Genomic DNA, 20,420 nt, shown 5'->3' with positions numbered 1-20,420 from the left:
TAAAAATCGAAAAATCAAACTCAAATTTGAACATGTTATTGAACTCCAAATCAGATGTATAATATACCAAAATCATCAGGAAAACAAGCTCTACAACATGCAATCATCAAATTATACAAACAATCATCCGAACAAAAATTCATATTTTTCATAAAAATAATTCGAAAATAAATAAATTTTTAGAAATTAAACCTTTGATTCTGCAGGTGTATGGATTACAGATTCTGATAGAGCTTCTCAAGACCTTCAAATCCAGTACTCGAGCTTTTCAAACAAAGATCACTAACACCTTCAAAAGTTGGTTTGATTCTTGGAACAGTTTATGAATATAGGATTTTTCTCTGTAAAATTATATATTTATCTGTCTGCAAATGATTTTGATACAAAATAAAATACGGTAAAAGGCTATTTATATTTACGAGAAATTAGTATCTCGTTGGATCATTCCGGATATTAAACGGTACGTTTATTTTTAAAAACTGATCCAAACGGTATCGGTTTTCGGGATAATTATCCAAATCAGTACAATTTGTACTGCGGTCTTGGTCTCAGTGCCTGGTTACACGTATTACAAAGTGATAATTGTGATAGTTTAATAAAAAGCTCCCGTTTATCGAAAATACGGGTTTTATTGATTTACCGAAACGAATATTGTATCGAAAATGTTGCGCCGGGACCCACGCAGGACAAACCGTACGCCGGATCGAAAAAGTCGAAACATGGAATATGCTCGGAATATTACAATTAGGTTAGGAAGGAGTTTTCGGAAGAGTTTCGGGTTCCAAAAACGTAACAACAATTGACGTCGGTTGGTTCCCGTTTTTATAAAATAGATTTTAAATACTCGGAAAAAGATTTTATAAATTTCATATGATTCATATAAATTGATAAATCAACATAATAATAATTAGGAAGATATGACAATTATCTATATTTTATTTTGGACATATAAAAATTGAAATACTCAATTAATATTATTTTTGAATATTCAAATACAAATAACACTTAACAGTTAATTCACAGAATAGATACTGAACACACATAATAATTATTTAATAGCAAAAATAATTACACGATATATCCCGGATATTACAGTAGAGAGCCAATCATACCTCTGTAATCAGTAATATCTACTGATTTACCTGTATCCTTGTCCAGTTTTGTTGCAGTGGCCATGGGAGTGGATGCACTTGAACAATCTTGCATTCCAAATTTCTTCAGCAAGTTTCTGGTATACTTAGTTTGACAAATAAAAGTGCCTTCTTCATTCTACTTGACTTGAAGGCCCAAAAAATAGCTAAGTTCCCCCATCATACTTATCTGATACCTTGACTGCATCAGTTTGGCAAACTTCTTGCAAAGTCTGTCATTTGTAGAACCAAAAATAATATCATCAACATAAATCTGGACCAGAAGTAAGTCATTTCCATGGTTGAGGTAGAACAGTGTTTTGTCTATAGTTCCTCTGTTAAATCCACTTTCCAGAAGAAACTGAGCTAAAGTCTCATACCATGCTCTTGGAGCTTGCTTAAGTCCATAAAGTGCTTTATCAAGCCTGTAGACATAATCTGGATATTTGGAATCTACAAAGCTTGGAGGTTGTTCAACATATACCTCTTCCTCCAATTCTCCATTGAGAAAAGCACTTTTCACATCCATTTGAAAGACAGTAAACTTTTTGTGAGCAGCATAAGCCAAAAATATCCTTATGGCTTCCAATCTAGCAACTGGTGCAAATGTTTCATCATAATCAATTCCCTCCTGTTGAGAGTATCCTTTTGCAACCAGCCTTGCCTTATTCCTTGTAATTATGCCATCACTATCAGTTTTGTTTTTGAATACCCATTTTGTACCAACAACAGATATGTTCTTTGGTCTTGGTACTAGGGTCCAGACTTTATTGCTTTCAAATTCATTCAACTCTTCTTGAATTGCTTGCACCCAATCGGCATCTTGAAGAGCTTCTTCCACTTTCTTTGGCCCAGTCTGAGAAAGAAAAGAATTGTAAAGACATTCATTTGAAGTACCTGTTCTAGTTCTGACACCTGCATCAGGATTTCCAATTATCAAATCAGGTGTATGTGATTTAGTCTACTTCCTTGCAGATGGAAGGTTTTCTCTAGAACTGGATGCTCCCCATGATCCATGTTGTCTTCATTTTCATTTTCTGATCCTCCCCCTGAAACTATGCTCTCTGAGTTGGATTCTTCAGAATTTAGATTTTCAGACCTATCGGAACTTGGCTTATCAGAACTTGACGAATCAGAACTTGAAGAGCCAGATGTATGTTCTAATGCTTCTTGAGATGTGGTAAGATCTTGAGTATGCTCTCCCTACATAGGTGCATCTTCCTTTGGCGTAGTCACCACAGTTTCAATAACATCAGAGTTTAATCCATCAGAGTTTGCAATATCAGGACTTAGATTGTCAAGATTATCAGTATCAGAATTTGAGTCTTCATTTTCAAATCTCAGCTCATCATGATCAATAAAATCTTCAAGTCCAGTAATCTTCTTGTCATCAAAAGAGACATTGATAGATTCCATGACCACTCTTGTTCTCAAGTTATAGTCTCTGAAGGCTTTTGTGGAAAGTGGATATCCAACAAAAATTCCTTCATCAGCTTTTAAATCAAATTTAGATAGCTGTTCAGGATGAGTCTTAAGAACAAAACACTTGCATCCAAATACATGAAAATACTTCATATTTGGCTTCTTTTTCTTCACCATCTCATATGGTGTCTTTCCTTGCTTGTTAATGAGTGTTGCATTTTGAGTAAAACAAGCAGTCTGCACAACTTCAGCCCAGAAATAGGTTGAAAGTTTTGCTTCATCAAGCATTGTACGTGCAGCTTCAATGAGAGTTCTATTCTTCCTTTCAACAACTCCATTTTGTTGTGGAGTTCCAGGAGCAGAAAATTCCTGCTTGATTCCATGGTTTTTGCAGAACTCTTCCATTATCAAATTCTTGAACTCAGTACCATTATCACTTCTTATTATCTTTACTGAGTCTTTGACCAATTTATCCAGTTGCCTGACATGATCAATCAAGATAGATGCAGTTTCACTTTTTGTGTGCAAGAAATACACCCATGTGTATCTGGTGAACTCATCCACTATGACCAAAGCATATTTCTTCTTTGCAATAGACATGACATTTACTGGACCAAATAGATCAACATATAGTAGGTGATAAGGCTCAAGAATTGATGATTCAGTCTTGCTCTTGAATGAAGATTTCCTTTGTTTGGCCTTCTGACAAGAATCACAAAGGCCATCAGGAGCAAATACTGACTTTGGCAGTCCTCTCATAAGATCTTTCTTGACTAGTTCATTTATATTGTTGAAATTTAAATGAGAGAGTTTCTTGTGCCAATTCCAGCTTTCTTCAATTGATGCTCTACTCATCAGACAGATTGCAGAACCATCAGTACTTGTTGAAAGCTTAGCTTCATAAATATTACCACGCCTGAATCCTTTCAGAACAACTTTTCCTGTAGTTTTACTTACAACTTCACAGTGTTCTTCAAAGAAATCAACATGATAAACCTCTGTCACAGATTTGACTTATACTTAGCAGATTGTGTTTAAGTCCTGAGACCAGAGCTACTTCTTTAATAATGACATTCCCAAGATTGATATTGCCATATCCCAATGTTTTTCCAATGTTACCATCTCCATAAGAAACACTTGGGCCAGCTTTCTCCACAAACTCTGATAGCAGGGCTTTTTTTCCAGTCATATGTCCTGAACATCCACTGTACAGAACTAGGATATTTTCCTGTTGCCCTGCAATCACAAAGACCACTAATGATTAGTTTTAAGGACCCGGACTTGCTTGGATCCTTTGGCCTTATTAAGTTTGTTAACATTTGCAGCGGATTTAGCATCAGAGTTTATGTTAATATTTTTTTATCAGAATTTACACTATCAGACTTTGAATCAGAACTTACACTAGAAGGAACAATGGAAACTTTCTTTAAAGAAGGTTTTATTTGATAATAATCATAGTACAAACTATGATATTCCTTACAAGTATAAATGGAATGCCATAAACTACCACAATGAAAACAAGGATTTTGTGGTTTATATCTAACAGACTGACTCTTAACTCCTGACTTTGAAGGTAAGGAGTTTATGTTCTTATTCTTCCTGCAAAAAGAAGCCAGGTGGTTAGAACTTCTACAGTTATGACACGTTTTCCTAGGAGCTTCAGGAACAGACTTATAATCATTGTTTTTATTCACTCCTTCCTTTCCATTCCTATTTTTCCTAGGTGATTTTACCTTGTTTGCATTCTTAACATCTTTCAGCTTATGCTTAAGCTGCTTCTTAGTCATTAAGCCTATGTTTACTTCAGTTTTCTTTTCCTGTTTTAGTTTGTCAGAAGTTAATTCCTTTTTAACTTCTGATTTCTCATTAGCAGACTTTACAGCTACAAACTTGACAGGTTTTAACTTTGGCTTTTGTTTAACAACTACAGGCTTAATACCTTCAGTTCCTTTATCATTCTTATCCTCTCCATAATCTAAGCCCTCTTTCCAGTTTTCACTACTTAACAAATTCTGAGTTGTTCTGCCAGAGTTAGTCCAAGTCCTGATAACCTCTCTTTCCTTTTCTAACTCAGCTTTTAGAGATTCATTCATTTTTAGCACTTCATCCCTAACATTAAAAACATCATCTCTATCTTTCTGAGTTTGATGGAACATAACTAACTCCTTTTCTAAGAAATTATTTCTTTTCTTAAAAACAAGATTTTCAGAAGTTAATCTTTCACATGTTAAAGTTTGATCTCTATAACTAACAAACATGGTTTTAAGATATCTTCTCAACTCATTTATATCATCAGTATGAAAGGCATAAGTAGTTTGAGGTACCTTTGATTCAGCAGCTTCAGAACTGCTTTCAGCACTTGCCTTATCAGCATTTGCCATCAAGGCATAATTCTCCTCACTTTCAGAATCTGAGGTGTCTGTCCATCTTTTCTTCTTTGTGACAAGAGCCTTGCCTTTGTCATTCTTCACTTTCTTGCAATCAGGAGATATGTGGCCTTTCTCACCACAGTTGTAGCATTTGACATTTGTATAATCTCCTATGTCAGACTTTCCTCCTCTGCTTTCAGATCTTCTGAAATTCTTCTTATCAGAACTTGTGCCTTTCCTGGAAAACTTCTTTCCCTTCCTGAACTTCCTGTATGCAATCTTTGTGATCCCTTTCACCATAAGAGCACACAGCTTCATCAGCATCCATCTCAGGCAAGCTTTCAGATTCTGAGTCATCATCACTTTCAGAACATGATGACTCAGTATCAGACTTTGTGAAAAGAGCTTTACCCTTATCTTTCCTTGAGGTAGCTGCCTTGGAAGATTCTTCTTCAGCCTTAAGAGCAACTGTCCTTGACTTTCCACCTTTCCTCTTGCTTCTTTGTTCCATCTCAAGTTCATGAGTCTTGAGCATTCCATAAATTTCATCAAGAGTTATTTCATCAAGATTTTAGTTGTCTCTTATTGTTGTCACCTTCAAATCCCAGCATTCAGGAAGAGCTAACAGGAATTTAAGGTTTGAATCTTCAAGATCATACTCCTTATCAACCAGTGACAGATCATTCAAGAGTTTGACAAATCTATCATACAAATCAGTCAATGACTCATTAGCCTTTGAGTCAAAGTGTTCATACTCTTGAGTGAGTATTGTCTTCCTGTTCTTCTTAATTGTATCAGTTCCCTAACACCTTGTTTCCAGAGCATCCCATATCTCCTTTGCAATCTTGCAGTTTATTACCCTGTTTGACATTACATTATCAATGGCACTATGCAGTAAGTGTCGTACCTTAGTATCCTTAGCAATTGATGCGATATCTTCAGCAGTGTAATCACTCTTCTCCTTTGGTACAGTCTTTGCTGCTTCACCTGCAACTGCAACAGCGAGCTTGGTTGGTTTGTGAGGTCCTTCCTTGATTCTATCAAGATATTCTGGATATGTAGCTTCCAGAAACATGGTCATCCTCACCTTCCATATGGCATATTCAGATGGTCTCAATATGGCAACTCTGATGGTCTCATACCGACTTTGAATTTGTGTCTTTGGAGGTTCTTCAGTTTTGGTGGGCTTAGTTGGAGTTTCCGTATCAGACATGATTGTGTTTGGATCTTAAACTATTTGTGTGTTAACAGACAGGCTCTGATACCACTTATTAGGTCACACACACACTGTAGAGGGGGTGAATACAGTGTATAGTACAATCAAATCGAACTTTATAAACTCAAGTAACAGAAAACAAACTTTATTGAAATAATAAACTCTGTTACAGTATGGAACTGTTACCTCTCAGTGATGAACAAATATCACGAGAGCTGCTAGGGTTACAATGAATAATCTTCTCGAATATGATAACACTTATAGTGTAAACCCTATGTCTGTGTTTATATACAACACATTTACAAGATAATCGCTAATTGATATGGAATATAATTCTGCTTCCTAAAATATATCAATCCGATATCTTTTCTTCCAAGTATTCTATTCTTCATAGAATTCCTTCTTCATGAATATCTCTTATTATGTTTGTCTCGATCTTCTTTCCTTTAATCAGCTGCTGTCATTATCTGAACGTCCTTCAGTACTTAAGTTCTGATATCCATCTTCTGATGATTATCTCCTGATAATATAAGTACTGATATCCTTAAGTTCTGACTTCCAATAAGTACTGATTTATCCTGTTTAAGTAAGATCTGAAAACTAAACATAAATCATATTAGCCATGACATTATCAAATATATCTAACAGAGCATCGAGTCGAGTTTTGAGTATGTGAACCCTGATTGTTGTATGTATTATAATAGTATATAGGTATGAGTTGGGATTTGATATCAAATGGGTAGGGTTGTTATTGAAGATATGTTAAACATACCTGGTCATCTAACGTAGAGTATTTCGACCCTGTAGGTTATAGTCGGGTAACCGAAAGTGGACGTTGGACTAAAGATAACCTAGTGGACAGTCGACGAGCTCAGTAGGGTTTCAACCGAAGAACCTGAGTATTGAAATCGAATCCAAGGTGATCTAGTGGTTAGACGATAAAGCCTGAGCGTCCGAGTCGGCTCAGAGTTAATCAGTAATAGTTGTAAAGCTCTGCAAGGCAAGTACCCCTGACCATTCTTTTATGGTTCAGTATATATGAATAGCTAATGTTTTAATCTCGTAATGGAACAAAAATGTTTTAAGTTACGTATCCCCTGTGTTTGAAAATGTTGTTTAAATATATTTTGGGGAAAAGTAACTTCTGGAAGTACCTATCTCTTAAATTGGATTAAAAATGGAAAAGAGGTTTTGAATAGTGTGCTATGACAAAATTGATTTTAACAAGAGATAGGTAAAAGTGATTTTGAAACTGGATAAAACGAATCAGATATTGGATAACGTTGCGTAAGTGGCTAATGCGGTTGCGCGCATTACAAAACCGATTAGTCCAACATAGTTAATCAAAGACCTAGCTAGTCTCTGCGGATCAGGTTAATTTGTGTGAAAGCCCGATCAGCTTTCCTAGACATTTTGTGTGATAGCCCGCCCAACTATCCTAGATAATTTGTGTGGAGGCCTGATCAGCCATACCTAGATAACATCCAATACATATCTGATTGTGATTTTGTAGTTCCAGTAACGGAACAAGTTATTGAGGTTCCAGTAACGGAATAAATGGTTTTGGGTCCCCGTAACGGGACAAATGGTTTTGTGGTTCCTGTAATGGAATGGAAGATTTGGAAATGAAAATAGCATGCTAAAATTTAACTCTGGTATTTATGCACAACACACAACTATTGATTTTGTTTTACAGAGCATGCTAGTTTTGATATCCAGTTTATACATGTTTTACTTGTTTTCTAACGAGATATGAATTCTGTTCCTATAACTACTTTACTTTAAATCGTTTTACTTGTTATTCATATAGTGGTACTGCTGAGCAATTGATTGCTCATCCTTGCAGAATGTTATATATATGTATTTCAGATTCCTAGAAGATTTTTCTGTGGTAATCAGGGCAAAGGTCCAGTTCCTTCTATGTCAAGCTCCTCTGAGGTAGTTGTGTGGGACCAAAGATGGTCTGTTGAGTTGCTGAATTAAGATAGTATTGTCACGATTGTTTTTAGTAAGTTGGTTTTATGATGATTGTAACCTAAGTCATACTTAAACCTGGAAAAGATCTTGGTAAAAAGGGGTTATATTTATATAATAGCGTTGAGTTGGATTATGTTATGTTGTTATTCTTGTTATTGATGACGTCAACTCCTAACCCCGGGGTTGAGGCCGTCACACCAAGAGACTCTTGAGTTTTCCGGTTAATAAGTGTAATAATCACACAAACATACTTTACGAGTATCTAGACAGTTAGAAGTGACTTAACTTTCTAGTTGCTATTCCCCATGAAAGTACTCAAGAATCTTAGTTCACTTTCTAGGTTAACTATTCCCCATGCAAACAAACAAGTACCCCTACATAAAAAGTAACCCTTCCTATCAGCAAAATATTTCACTACCTAACTCATCAAAACAAATACTGATAAGGAATTATTTTGAATAAATTCAAAACACATAATTAGCATATAGTCAAATAAATTTAACTATTATCATCATTCTCAAAACATCACATATAATGTACTAGTTTACTTACATTAGAGTAACATATTCACATTTTAAATTTTTTTTGCACATAAGCATGTAAATGTGTCAATAAGTCTGAGTAATAATAGACAAAGTATGTCAAAAGTATTTTGCTGAACATAATTTATGAATTAAATTATTTCAGTTTTTCATACTTTTTGCTTCTTTTGATCTCTTATTTATTAATTTCATATATTTAGGATATAAATTAATAAATATTCAGTTTTCTTAGAATTTTGAGAAATTCCAAGTTAAAATATGTATCGAGAAGTCTGGGTATTTATAGTAAAAGTAAGTGACTTGTCGAGAACAAAAAATAGACATTTGGAGTTTATCTATCGAGAAGTCATTTTAAGAAATGAAGTACATATCGAGAAGTCATTTCAAATTACTCTTTTAGAGAACTCAAAATTGACTTATCGAGATGTCAAATAAATACCCAGTTTGTCCAAAAGGTGGACTGAATTAATTCCAACTTTTATTGGAATAAGTTCAAAATAAAATTAAAATAAATTTTCCAAAAGTATTTTACCAAAATAATTTATTAAATTAAATTATTTCAGTTTGGAGTTATTGATAAGTTGAAAAGTACACTTGTAGAGAACTCCGTGAATTAACACGACTAGAGAACTCTACAAAGACTTATCGATAAGTCATATTAAGCCTATCAAGAAGTCACTCGAGAAGTCAGTAATTGACTTATCGAGGACTCACTCGAGAAGTTCTAAAATGACTTGTCGAGAAGTCAATTTGACTTATCGAGAACTTAGTTCTCTATATACTTTTTGGTTTTTGTAATTCTGCCTTCTGTTAATTTTACATATTGAGAATGTAAATTAACAACTGAGCAGTTTACTTAGAATTTGAAAAATTCCAAGTTAAATTTGAATATGAAAAATAAATATGCAGAGATTTCTGAAATTATAATTCATATTTCAGTTAATTTCCAATTAAATCAAATTAATATTTATTTACTGGAGATTAATCTGCTGCAAAACATTAGCTGAGTTCTTGCCTTAGGATGAAGAATTAAGCATTCCAATTTCACTTACAAGTCTAGTGAAAGTTGCTTCATCCAAAGGTTTAGTAAAAATGTCAGCCAATTGTTTTTCTGTTGGTACAAAAATGAGCTCAATGGTACCATTTGTACCATGTTTCTAATAAAATGGTACCTAACATCAATGTGCTTTGTCCTATAATGTTTAACTGGATTAACTACTATAGATATAGCACTAGTATTGTCACACATAATAGGAATTTTGTGTAACACTAGGCCATAATCCATTAGCTGATTTCTAATCCAAAGCACTTGAGCACAACAACTTCCTCCAGCTATGTATTCAGCTTCATCTGTAGAAGTTGATATAAATTGTTGTTTCTTGCTATACCAGGATACAAGTCTTTGTCCAAGAAATTGACAGCTTCTAGTGGTACTCTTTCTATCAACCCTGTATCCAGCAAAATCTGCATCTGTGTAACCAACATCTTCAAAACCAGTTCCTTAGGATACCATAATCCCAAGTTTGGAGTTCCCTTCAAGTATCTGAAAATCCTCTTCACAACAATCAAATGTCATTCTTTTGGATTGGCTTGAAATCTTGCACATAGACATGTTGCAAATATGATGTCTGGTCTATTTGTTGTTAAATAAAGCAAAGATCCAATCATCCCTCTATAGCTTGAGATATCTACACTCTTACCCTTTTTATCTTCATCCAACTTTGTTGCAGTAGACATATGTGTAGATGCAGGTGAACAATCAACCATTCCAAACTTTAATAGATCCTTGACATATTTAGTTTGGCTGATGAAGATACCATCACTTCTTTGATTGACTTCAAGTCCAAGGAAGTAACTCAGTTCTCCCATCATACTCATTTCATATTCACTTTGCATAAGCTTGGAGAAGCTTTGGCAAAGCTTCTCATTAGTAGAACCAAAGATGATATCATCCACATAAATCTGAACTAGGATCATATCTTCACCATGTTTCTTGTAGAAGAGAGTCTTGTCTATGGTTCCTCTAGTAAAACCATGCTTCAGTAGAAAATCTGATAGTATGTCATACCAAGCTCTAGGTGCCTATTTTAGTCCATATAAAGCCATGAGTAACTTGTATACAAAATTTGGAAATTTTGGATCTTTAAAGCCAGGTGGAGGTTGTACATAAACTTCTTCTTCTAGCTCACCATTCGGAAAGGCACTTTTGACATCCATTTGATACACTTTGAAGTTTGAATGTTCATCAAATGCTAGGAAAATTCTTATAGCTTCAAGTCTTGCAACTAGAGCAAAAGTTTCATCATAATCAATTACTTCTTCTTGTGAGTAGCCTTTTGCAACTAACCTTGCTTTGTTTCTAATAACTATACCATTTTCATCCATCTTGTTCCTGAACACCCATTTTGTTCCAATAATACTTCTATTCTTTGGTGCAGGAACTAATTTCCAGACTTTGCTCCTTTCAAACTGATTCAGTTCTTCCTGCATGGCAGATATCCAGTCAGGATCCAGAAGAGCTTCATCAATTTTCTTAGGTTCTACTTGAGACAGAAAATATGCATGTAGGCACTCATTAGCAGTTGCACTCCTAGTCCTCACACCAGCAGTAGGATCACCAATAATTGCATCTCTAGTGTGACTCTTATCCCACTTCCTTGTATGAGTTTGTTGACTTGTGCCTTCATTATTTTCTTCATTGTTGGTATGACTGCTGGATCCTTCTTCTCTTTCTCCCCCTGAGTTTGTGCTCTCAAATTCAGGTGTTTGAGATGAGTTTCCATTTTCATGATTTTCCTGTTGAGTAGTCTCTTCATTTAATATCTGTTGTGCATCAACTTCATCTTTTTCATCAGAGTCACTATCAATGTTTAGGTTTTCAAATCCAGGGCTTCAGCTTCATTATCATAAAGGCATTTCAAGCATGTATATTTGTCATCATCAAAGGTCACATCCGTGCTCTCCATAATCTTCTTTTGATCAATCACATAAACTTTGTAGGTTGTTCTTTCCAGTGAATATCCCAGAAAAATTGCTTCAAAACCCTTTAAGTCAAATTTTCCCACATATTCAGAGTTGTCTTTCAAAATATAACACTTGCTTCTAAACACATGAAGATGCTTTACAGTAGGCTTCCTCTTAGACATGATTGAGTAGGGTGACTTGTCATGTGCCTTGTTAATGCAATATTTGTTCTGAGTGTAACATGCAGTGTTAACAACCTCTTTCTAGAAACTTGTTGGTAACTTGGAATCTTGCAGCATTGTCTTGACAGCTTCAACCAATGTTCTATTCTTTCACTCAACTACACCATTTTGTTGAGGTGTCTTGGAAGCTGAGAATTCTTGAACAATGCCTTTGCCTTTGCAGAATTCACTTAATGTAGCATTTCTGAATTCTGTTCCATTATCACTTCTCAATCTTTTCACACAATTATAATCTTCAGCCTGTTTTTCTATCTTCTTGATGTGCTGAATTATGATGTGTGGAGTTTCATCTTTAGAGTACATGAACTCTACCCAAGTGTATCTTGAGAAATCATCCACTATCATAAGTGCATATTTGTTCCTTGAAATTGATAAGACATTCACTGGCCCAAATAAGTCCATGTGAATAAGTTGTAAGGGTGCACTTATAGAATTCACAATTTTTGACTTGTGACTAGATCTTTTCATTTTTCCTTTTTGACAAGCTTCATAAACTTCAACTTGATCAAATTCCAGTTTGGGCATGTCTCTTACTAACTCCTTTTTAACTAAGGTGTTAATTGCCTTGAAATTCAAGTGAGACAGCTTCTTATGTCATAGCTTGCTTTGTTCTTCTGATGCCTTGGTGTAGAAGCAGCAAATACCATCCTTATTTGTTGAGTCCAAGTCTGCAATAAACAAGCTTCATTTCCTTGCTCCTTTCAGAGCAACTTCACCAGTTTTCTTGCTGGTAAAAGTGCATTCTTCTTTGTTGAATATAACTTCAAAACCTTTGTCTGCAAATTGGCTAACACTGAGAAGATTCACTTCAAGACCAGCTACTATTGCTACATCATCAATGACAACATTTTCAGAAACAATCTTGCCATATCCCACTGTGAATCCTTTGTTGTTGTCTCTAAAGGTCACCAATGGGCCAGCTTTCTCCTCAAACTGTGATAGCAGGGCCTTATCACCTGTCATATGTCTGGAACATCCACTGTCAATGATCCATATGACTTTCTTCACTTTGCCCTGCACATAATGAGATTTAGTTGTGTTTAGTGACCCAATTAGTGTTGGGTACTTTCTTCTTATTAACTGATTTGGCAGAAGTAGAGTGAGTTGTTTCAGATAAAATAGAGTTCAATGATTGTTGTGCATTTTCCCTTTCTGATGTAGACTCAATTTTTGTTTCTTTAAGGTCTACTCTCAGTTTGTGGCAACTCTTCATCACTTTCAAGTTGCAAGGGATGCAGTAAAACTTATCACATAATGAGTAGGGATTATTTAAATCTGTTTCATTGTATTTGCAAGCTCCTTCAGTTGGCTTACTAACAACCTTTTTACAAAGGTGAGTTAGATGATTTGCAGAGCCACATTTTTCACACTTCTTTCCAGGAGCATCTGCAACATAAGCCAGATCATTGCTTTTGTTTATCCCTATTCTCCCATATCTATTTTTCTTCTTCCTTCTTGCATCTTCAATCTTTATTTCTTTGACAGGAGTCTTGGTACTTTGATTGTCCTTGAGATTTTCTTCAGCCATAGAAGATTGAGTTGAATTTGCATTTTTCTTTTCATTATCCTCATCTGCAATTTCTTGCTTGATGATCAATTCTTCTTCACTGAAGTTTACTTCACAAGCCTTGAACACAGGTGACCCAACCTTTTTCAGCATTGCTGGAATATTTTCATTCTCTGTTGCTTTTTCTTTGTCCCTTATGTTTTTCTTTTTACTGTTCAAGGCATCATAATCAAGACCAATAGCAATGTTTGCACATAGTTTGTTTTTCTCATGGTACTGACCAACCAATTCAGATACGTTTTTGAAGGACTTCAACTTTACTTCATTTTTCTCCAGTTTTTCCCTTAGCACAGCCTCAATCTCATTTGCACACTTGAGCTTGTTCTTCAGATAACCATTTTCTTGTTTCAGGGCTTCAAGCTCCACTATCAATAATTTAGTTCCTTGTTTTTCATTCTCAAGCTTCTCATTCAACTTTGTTAATCTGCTAACTTCTTCATTAACAGCAACCATGCTTGTCTGGATGTGAAACATTTATGTGCTCATCTTCTCAACAGTTTCCTTATATTGATTCACATTTAAATCAGTGGAGGTAAGAGTTGGTGCCTGTGCTTTTAATGAGGATGATTCACCTTGCTCTAAAGCCATTAGGGCATAGTTTCCAACTTCCTCATCTTCATCATTATTTGAATCATCCCAACTCTTTCCCTATGCAATGTAAGCTTTGCTTTACTTCTTTTTCAGAAGAGCTTCATACTGTGCTTCAAGTTCAAGATAAGCTCTATCTTTCTTTGCCTTCTTGGGTTTCCTGCTTTCTGTAGCAAAGTGGCCTAGTTCATCACAATTAAAGCACCTTATCTTAGATCTGTCAACAGATCCGGTTTTATAGCCATTCTTGCTATCAGAATTGTACTTCCCTTTTTCCTTCCAGATGATGTCTTTGTTGAAAGACTATCCTTTATTCTTGAAGTATCTTGGCTTCTTTACTCTAATATTAGAGAATTTCCTAGCCAAATAGGCCATTGACTGATCTAGCTCATCTAGTTCTTCAAGAGTATATAACACATCTTTTTCCAATTCCAAAATGACTTGTTCCTGTGAATCATTGGTTCTTTGCTCACTTGTTGAGGCAACTGAAGTTTGAGATCTTGGTTCATCATTGGATGTTTGACTTTCATTTATAATTAAAGCACTTGAGCCATCCATAACATGTCCTTGACCAGATCTCAATGATTGTCTTTGAATCATCTCTAGTTCATATGTTTTGAGAATTCCATATAGAACTTCCAGTGTTATTCTGCTCAAGTCTCTCCCTTCCCTGATTGCTGAGATTTTCTGTTCCAAATGATCAGGAAAAGTAAGCAAGAACTTTAGATTCACTTCTTTAGTTTCATAGTATTTGTCATGAAGTTGCAAGTCATTTATCAGCTTATTGAATCTTTCAAACACATCAGTAAAGCTTTCCTTTGGCTTAGCCATGAAACCCTCATACTGTGAAATCAGTATCCTTCTTTGATTTGATCTAACTTCCTTAGTTCCCTCACAGAGTATCTCAATCTTTTCCCATATTTGCTTAACAGTGTCACAGTTGACAATGTTGTTGTACATTACATTGTCAAGTGACTCAATCAAAATTAATTGCAAGCTGGTATCCAGGGAAACTTTCTCTTTTTCGGGATCAGTATACTCAGCGGGATCTTTTGGAGCATAAAGAGCTGTGATAATCCTATCTCCATCTGTAGATTCCTCAATTCTAACCGTAGGAATGAAAGGTCCATCCTTGAGGATCTGAATGTAGAGTGGATTGGCCATCTTGACAAACAACATCATTTTCTTTTTCCAAAGAGTGTAGTTAGCTTTGTCAAAGGTAGGAATTTTGATGCTACTGATTTTCTATGTATTCATTCTTCCAAGATCTTAAATCTGTTTACTTTCAAATTTGGCTCTGATACCACTTGTTAGGAAATGAATAACACACAAAGGGGGGGTGAATGTGTTTTAAATTTTTTGAGCTTTTCTTGAATGTTTATGGTTGAAATAAGTAAATTAATTCTTTTAGTGAAATGTGTTCATGCAGAATTTAAGCTTGCAGAAAAATAAAGAACACATATCTTCAAAACTCACTTAATTTTATATTAAAATTAAGACTCTTTTTGCTACAAAATTTCTAGGCTCTTTATTAATAAAGAGCTTAGCTTCTTCTTGAGAGTGTTACAAGAGATTTGATCTAAATTGTTACAACTGACTAAGGACCAGTGTTAACTTTATAACTTAGTTAACTGCTGGTTTACACATTATGTAATGAGACATGCTATTAGCTTTTCTAAACTGTCACTTGTCATTTCTATTTATAGAAAAGTAGATCTTCCATTTCTGGCTTAGCATATCTTTAGCATCCCGTGTTCACTTTGATCTTCCTCTGTCAGCTAATCTTTACCATTGATCTTGCACATTCTTCAAGCTGCTTTTTGTAGACTTGTCAATCCAGCTGTTGGATTGTTTGTTGATTGTTTATCTTGGATATTGAACTGATATGCAATTTTGTACTTTGAGATTGTACCTCGAGATCTTCAGTTTAGGTCTATAGAACACTTGACATCTCGATAAGTATATTGGCTTATCAAGATCTCTAATACTCTATATTTAGTTTGGCTTGTAGAAGTCTTCAACTCTCTATAAGAGAATTTTGGCTTGTCGAGATCTCTAGTCTTCTCATCTTCACTTTGAATTATCAATAACTCTTAGTTCTCTAGTAGCTTCTTGACTTGTCGATATCTCAGAGTTCTCTAGTCAAATTTGACTTGTCGATATCTCAGAGTTCTCTAGTCAAAATTTAACTTATCGATGTCTCTAAGTTCTCTAGTGAATTTTGACTTATCGATATCTCTGAGTTCTCTAGTAGACTTAGACTTATCGATAACTCAGAGTTCCCTAATGAATGTAGACATGTCGATAACTCTGAGTTCTCTAGTGAAGAAATGACTTGTCAATATATCCAATCTTCATGTCTTCAATTTGGCTTGTCGATATCTTTCTGAGTTTTCTAGTAGCTTTTCTGACTTCTCGATAAGCCATTCTGGAGTTCTCGAATGACTTTTCTATAACATTAAATCTGTGACTTGTAGAGATCTTGACTTAGAGTATTTTTCTCTTAACAGATTTATTCAACTCCAAACTTCTTCAAAATTCTTCTAAGGCATGATCTTCTTGATCTTCTTCCAGATAGAATCTGTAATAACCCCAAAATTTTGAACTTTATGTAACCCTTATGAATAGTGTTTTTGCTGATATTGCTGAATAAGGAAACTTTTCATGTCACACTATGTAGGGGTTCTTTTATGGATATTCTGAGATTTTATTGGTACTCTATATGATATATAAGTGTATGTAAAGATCGTCAGAATCCAAATTTGAACTTTTGATTTTTCCCGAAAATTCACCAGATATCGAAAGAATTGAGTATAAGGTAACAGGATAAAAAGGATTTAAATTCAAGGATTTTAATAAAGGATCATAAAAGGAATATAATGTATTGAGAAAGGTTAAGGGAACTTAAGTAATAAGATCCCAGGTATGATCCCTCATACGATAAACGAAAACGAAAGTTAAGCGAACCGTATAACAGATCAGCGGTCATTAGCCAAATAATTAAAAGCTAATCAAAGAGATTAGTGAGGATGATGTCATCAAACCAATAAGAAGAGGATAAAGGAGGGAGGGTGACATCACATAGTGACATAAGCATGACCAAGCAAAGTGTGTTGTCGGTTGAATTAGAACCACACAAAAGTTACCATGGTAAAAAGGTAACAAAACAAAACAAATCAAAATGTCAACCAACCAAGCCAAAACATTTCATTTTCACCAAAAACACAAAATTTTTCATCTCCTTCATCAAAGCTCTCGGCTTTTCTTCTTTTCCAAAGAAAGAAAAATCAAAATCCTAGTTCCAAGCTTTGTTAAATTGCAAGGTAATTATCTAAGACTCCTTATGCATAGTTATGGATATCCTATAAGTTTGAGCTCCTAAATCATTCACAATCTCTTCCTAAAAATCATGGAAGAAGATGGTGAATAGTGTTTTTCAAGAACTAAATTTTTTGTTCTTGAAGTTTTGTTTAGATTAAGCTTGGATAAGGACTTTAAGGGTGATTCCAAGCTAATTACTTGATTCTCCACTCTCCAAGGAAGGTATAACCCCTCCAAACCCTAACTTTATTTGAGTAATTAGGTTTAGTTTTGTTGTTATAATTCATGAGAGGCTTGTTTGTTGTGAATGTAGAGATTAGTTGGTTTTGTGAAGTTTTTGGAGTGGTAATTCTTGGATTGTTGATTAATGAACTTAAGTGTAGTTTAAATTCATGTTTAAGAATAGTATAATTTGATAATGTGGAGTTGTTGGGGCTGTTATGATGAAGTATGGATGGAGTTTTGATTGGGTTGTGATTGTGGGTTGATTGTGAGTTGATTTGGAGTGGTTTAAATTTGGGTAATCGCGTAAACATAGTCGTCGTAATGTCCGATTTACTTTAGGCTGTTTTTGTTCTTAACATTAGGACCCGTGAACTCACTGCTAGGTTTTGACCATTGCCAAGATTAGATAGTTCATGTTACGAGCTTCGTTTTGATATGTAGTTCGTTTGATTCCGATGTACGGTTTAGGAGAAACGTCCGTTTTAAGTAACGACGTTTCGCGAACGAATCATTACCCCTCGCCTTATTTTAAAACATAGGTGAAAGACCTAAAATGACTAATTGGAGTATGAAACATTTATGTAAAGTGTGTTAGGCAGTTGGTAAGACACTCGCGAAAGAATCGCCTTAAAAGTCGTAATGGTTAATTTATTAAAAATGGTGGAGCAGAGGGTACTCGAGCGACTTAAGAGAATCATTTAGCGCAAAGCGAGCGTTAGAGTCTAAATTGGTTAAAGTATAGATTTATAAGTGACTTTGGTTTAATTCCAACTTATATGTTGTTTATAGGTTACCAGACTCATCCCAAGCCATTTATAACCCCCAGTCGCTCAGGCAAGTTTTCTATCCGTTATACTGTTGTTGTGATGTATACATTTATATATGCATTATCTTGTGATGGATGCATAATGGTTAATTAGCAAATTATTGCGATATATTGTAGTATGTGATATGGTATATATGCATGCCTGTTTCGTATTCTTGATACATATATCTGTGGATTCAGTTGATAATACCTATGCTAGAGATAAGCGGTAATTTGCATATACCCTTAGTATAGGGGACCCAAAGGTGAACTTTTTCTAAAACCGGGAGTCGAGGCTCCCGAGTATAATATATATATATATATATATATATATTTATATATATGAATAGTTTTCAAAACTATGAATCGAATAAGGTTTATTCGATAACTTTATTTTATTATTGAATATTATCTTGAATATTCATTCGAGGGCTTATGACCCCGTTTAATTATTATTAAATATTATTTTGAATATTCATTCGAGGACTTATGACTCCGATTATTTACTAAATAATATTCTTTATTTTCTTAAAGAATAATGTGTCGATAATCAAACTTACTTTTGATTATTCAAATAAGGAGATTACTTTCGTATAAGTACATCTTTGATTATTTAAGATTCATTTCAAGTATAAGTTTTACAACTTCTACTTCAATTATTTTTATAAAGATTATTCTTTATGGGAATATTATTTAAATAATAATATTCAGATATTTTCTAATATATTGAGACTGATTTATTTATTAAATCAGCATTACTCCAAACATTCTTAAAAATGTTTGCGAGCCTTCAAAATGATTTTAAAAGTTAGAGCGGACCTCAAAACTCATTTTTATATATTTAAGATCTTCCTTTCAAAGGGGATTTAAATATTCACTCAAAACCTGAGGGATCCGGCTCTGTGGTGTGTTTTATATTCGCAACCAGGTTGCTATTTTAATAAAAGAGTTTTGATTACTTACCCAATACTCGGGAAGTAAAATTCTTGGAACAAGTTAATCCATTAACAGGCATCGCCTGGGAAATATCGGTGAGTTTTCCTTTCCAACTAGATACGACTTCTTGGTGGAGCCGTATCAACAAGTTTCTACTTGGGGAAGGTGAGGACAAGCTTTACGTTTCAGAGTCATGGATTTCATCTGAACTAGGAGTGGCGTAAGTGGTCGAGTGGCGCCTGCCCAGCCTTATTATATTGGCCCAAATGGCCTGGAAGTTCCGCAAGACGGTACATTCCTTAGGAGTCTAGTGTTCGGTTGACAATTAAATCCGACAGATTCTCCTCTACATGTAGAAAATGGTGGGGTTGTACTACTGCGACTGATCATCGTAAGTGGTGTTCCTGGCGCAACAAACTCCCGTAATGAGTTCATCATCCAGTTGGATAATTCTGCAACACTACCCATAGCATTTCGATCGAAAGGCTACGAATGGGTGGTTGCCGAAACATTGACAGGGTCAAACAGTTATAATGGTGTTTCCATTGAATGAAGTATCTCGTAACTTCATTTCCTTTAAAAATATTTCAAAGATTGAATCTATTCAAGTCTTAACTTGTGGTCTCATCTATGGGATGACCTTTTGAAACTTATTATACTTTGAACAGTAATAGTTCAAGTAGTTCAAGTAGGAAAGACTGGCAGCTCTCCGCCAGCAAGAGCGAATCATCAGACTCGCCATTCTGTTTGTCGAGAGTAGGAAGAAGAAGAAATGATTTAATCTTGTCTTCTTCCTGTTTTTCTTCATCATCAGCTTTGTCAGGCTTCTTAGCTAGGACTAAGGCTGTTGATGTTAGGTTTCGTAGCTTAGGGAAATCTTGTATAAGTATTGATGAAATTTCAATTTCATAAATGTATTCTCTTGATATATTAATGAAATTTGTGTTTGCTTCAAGATTTTGTCTCTAAGATATTTGATAATGCATTGCTAAATCCTGATTGATATTCTAATGACCATATAAATTCTGTTTTAATTTAAGTTCTGATTTTTTTATCAGCACTTACTCATCCCATTTATCTTGGTCATTTTTACGTGATTTACTTTCCGAATATTAA

Source organism: Apium graveolens, chromosome 2, assembly GCF_009905375.1.
Source record: "Apium graveolens cultivar Ventura chromosome 2, ASM990537v1, whole genome shotgun sequence".
NCBI classification, from domain to species: domain Eukaryota; kingdom Viridiplantae; phylum Streptophyta; class Magnoliopsida; order Apiales; family Apiaceae; genus Apium; species Apium graveolens.
The sequence above is the reverse complement of the archived record's forward strand: the minus strand, read 5'-3'. Positions refer to the sequence as shown.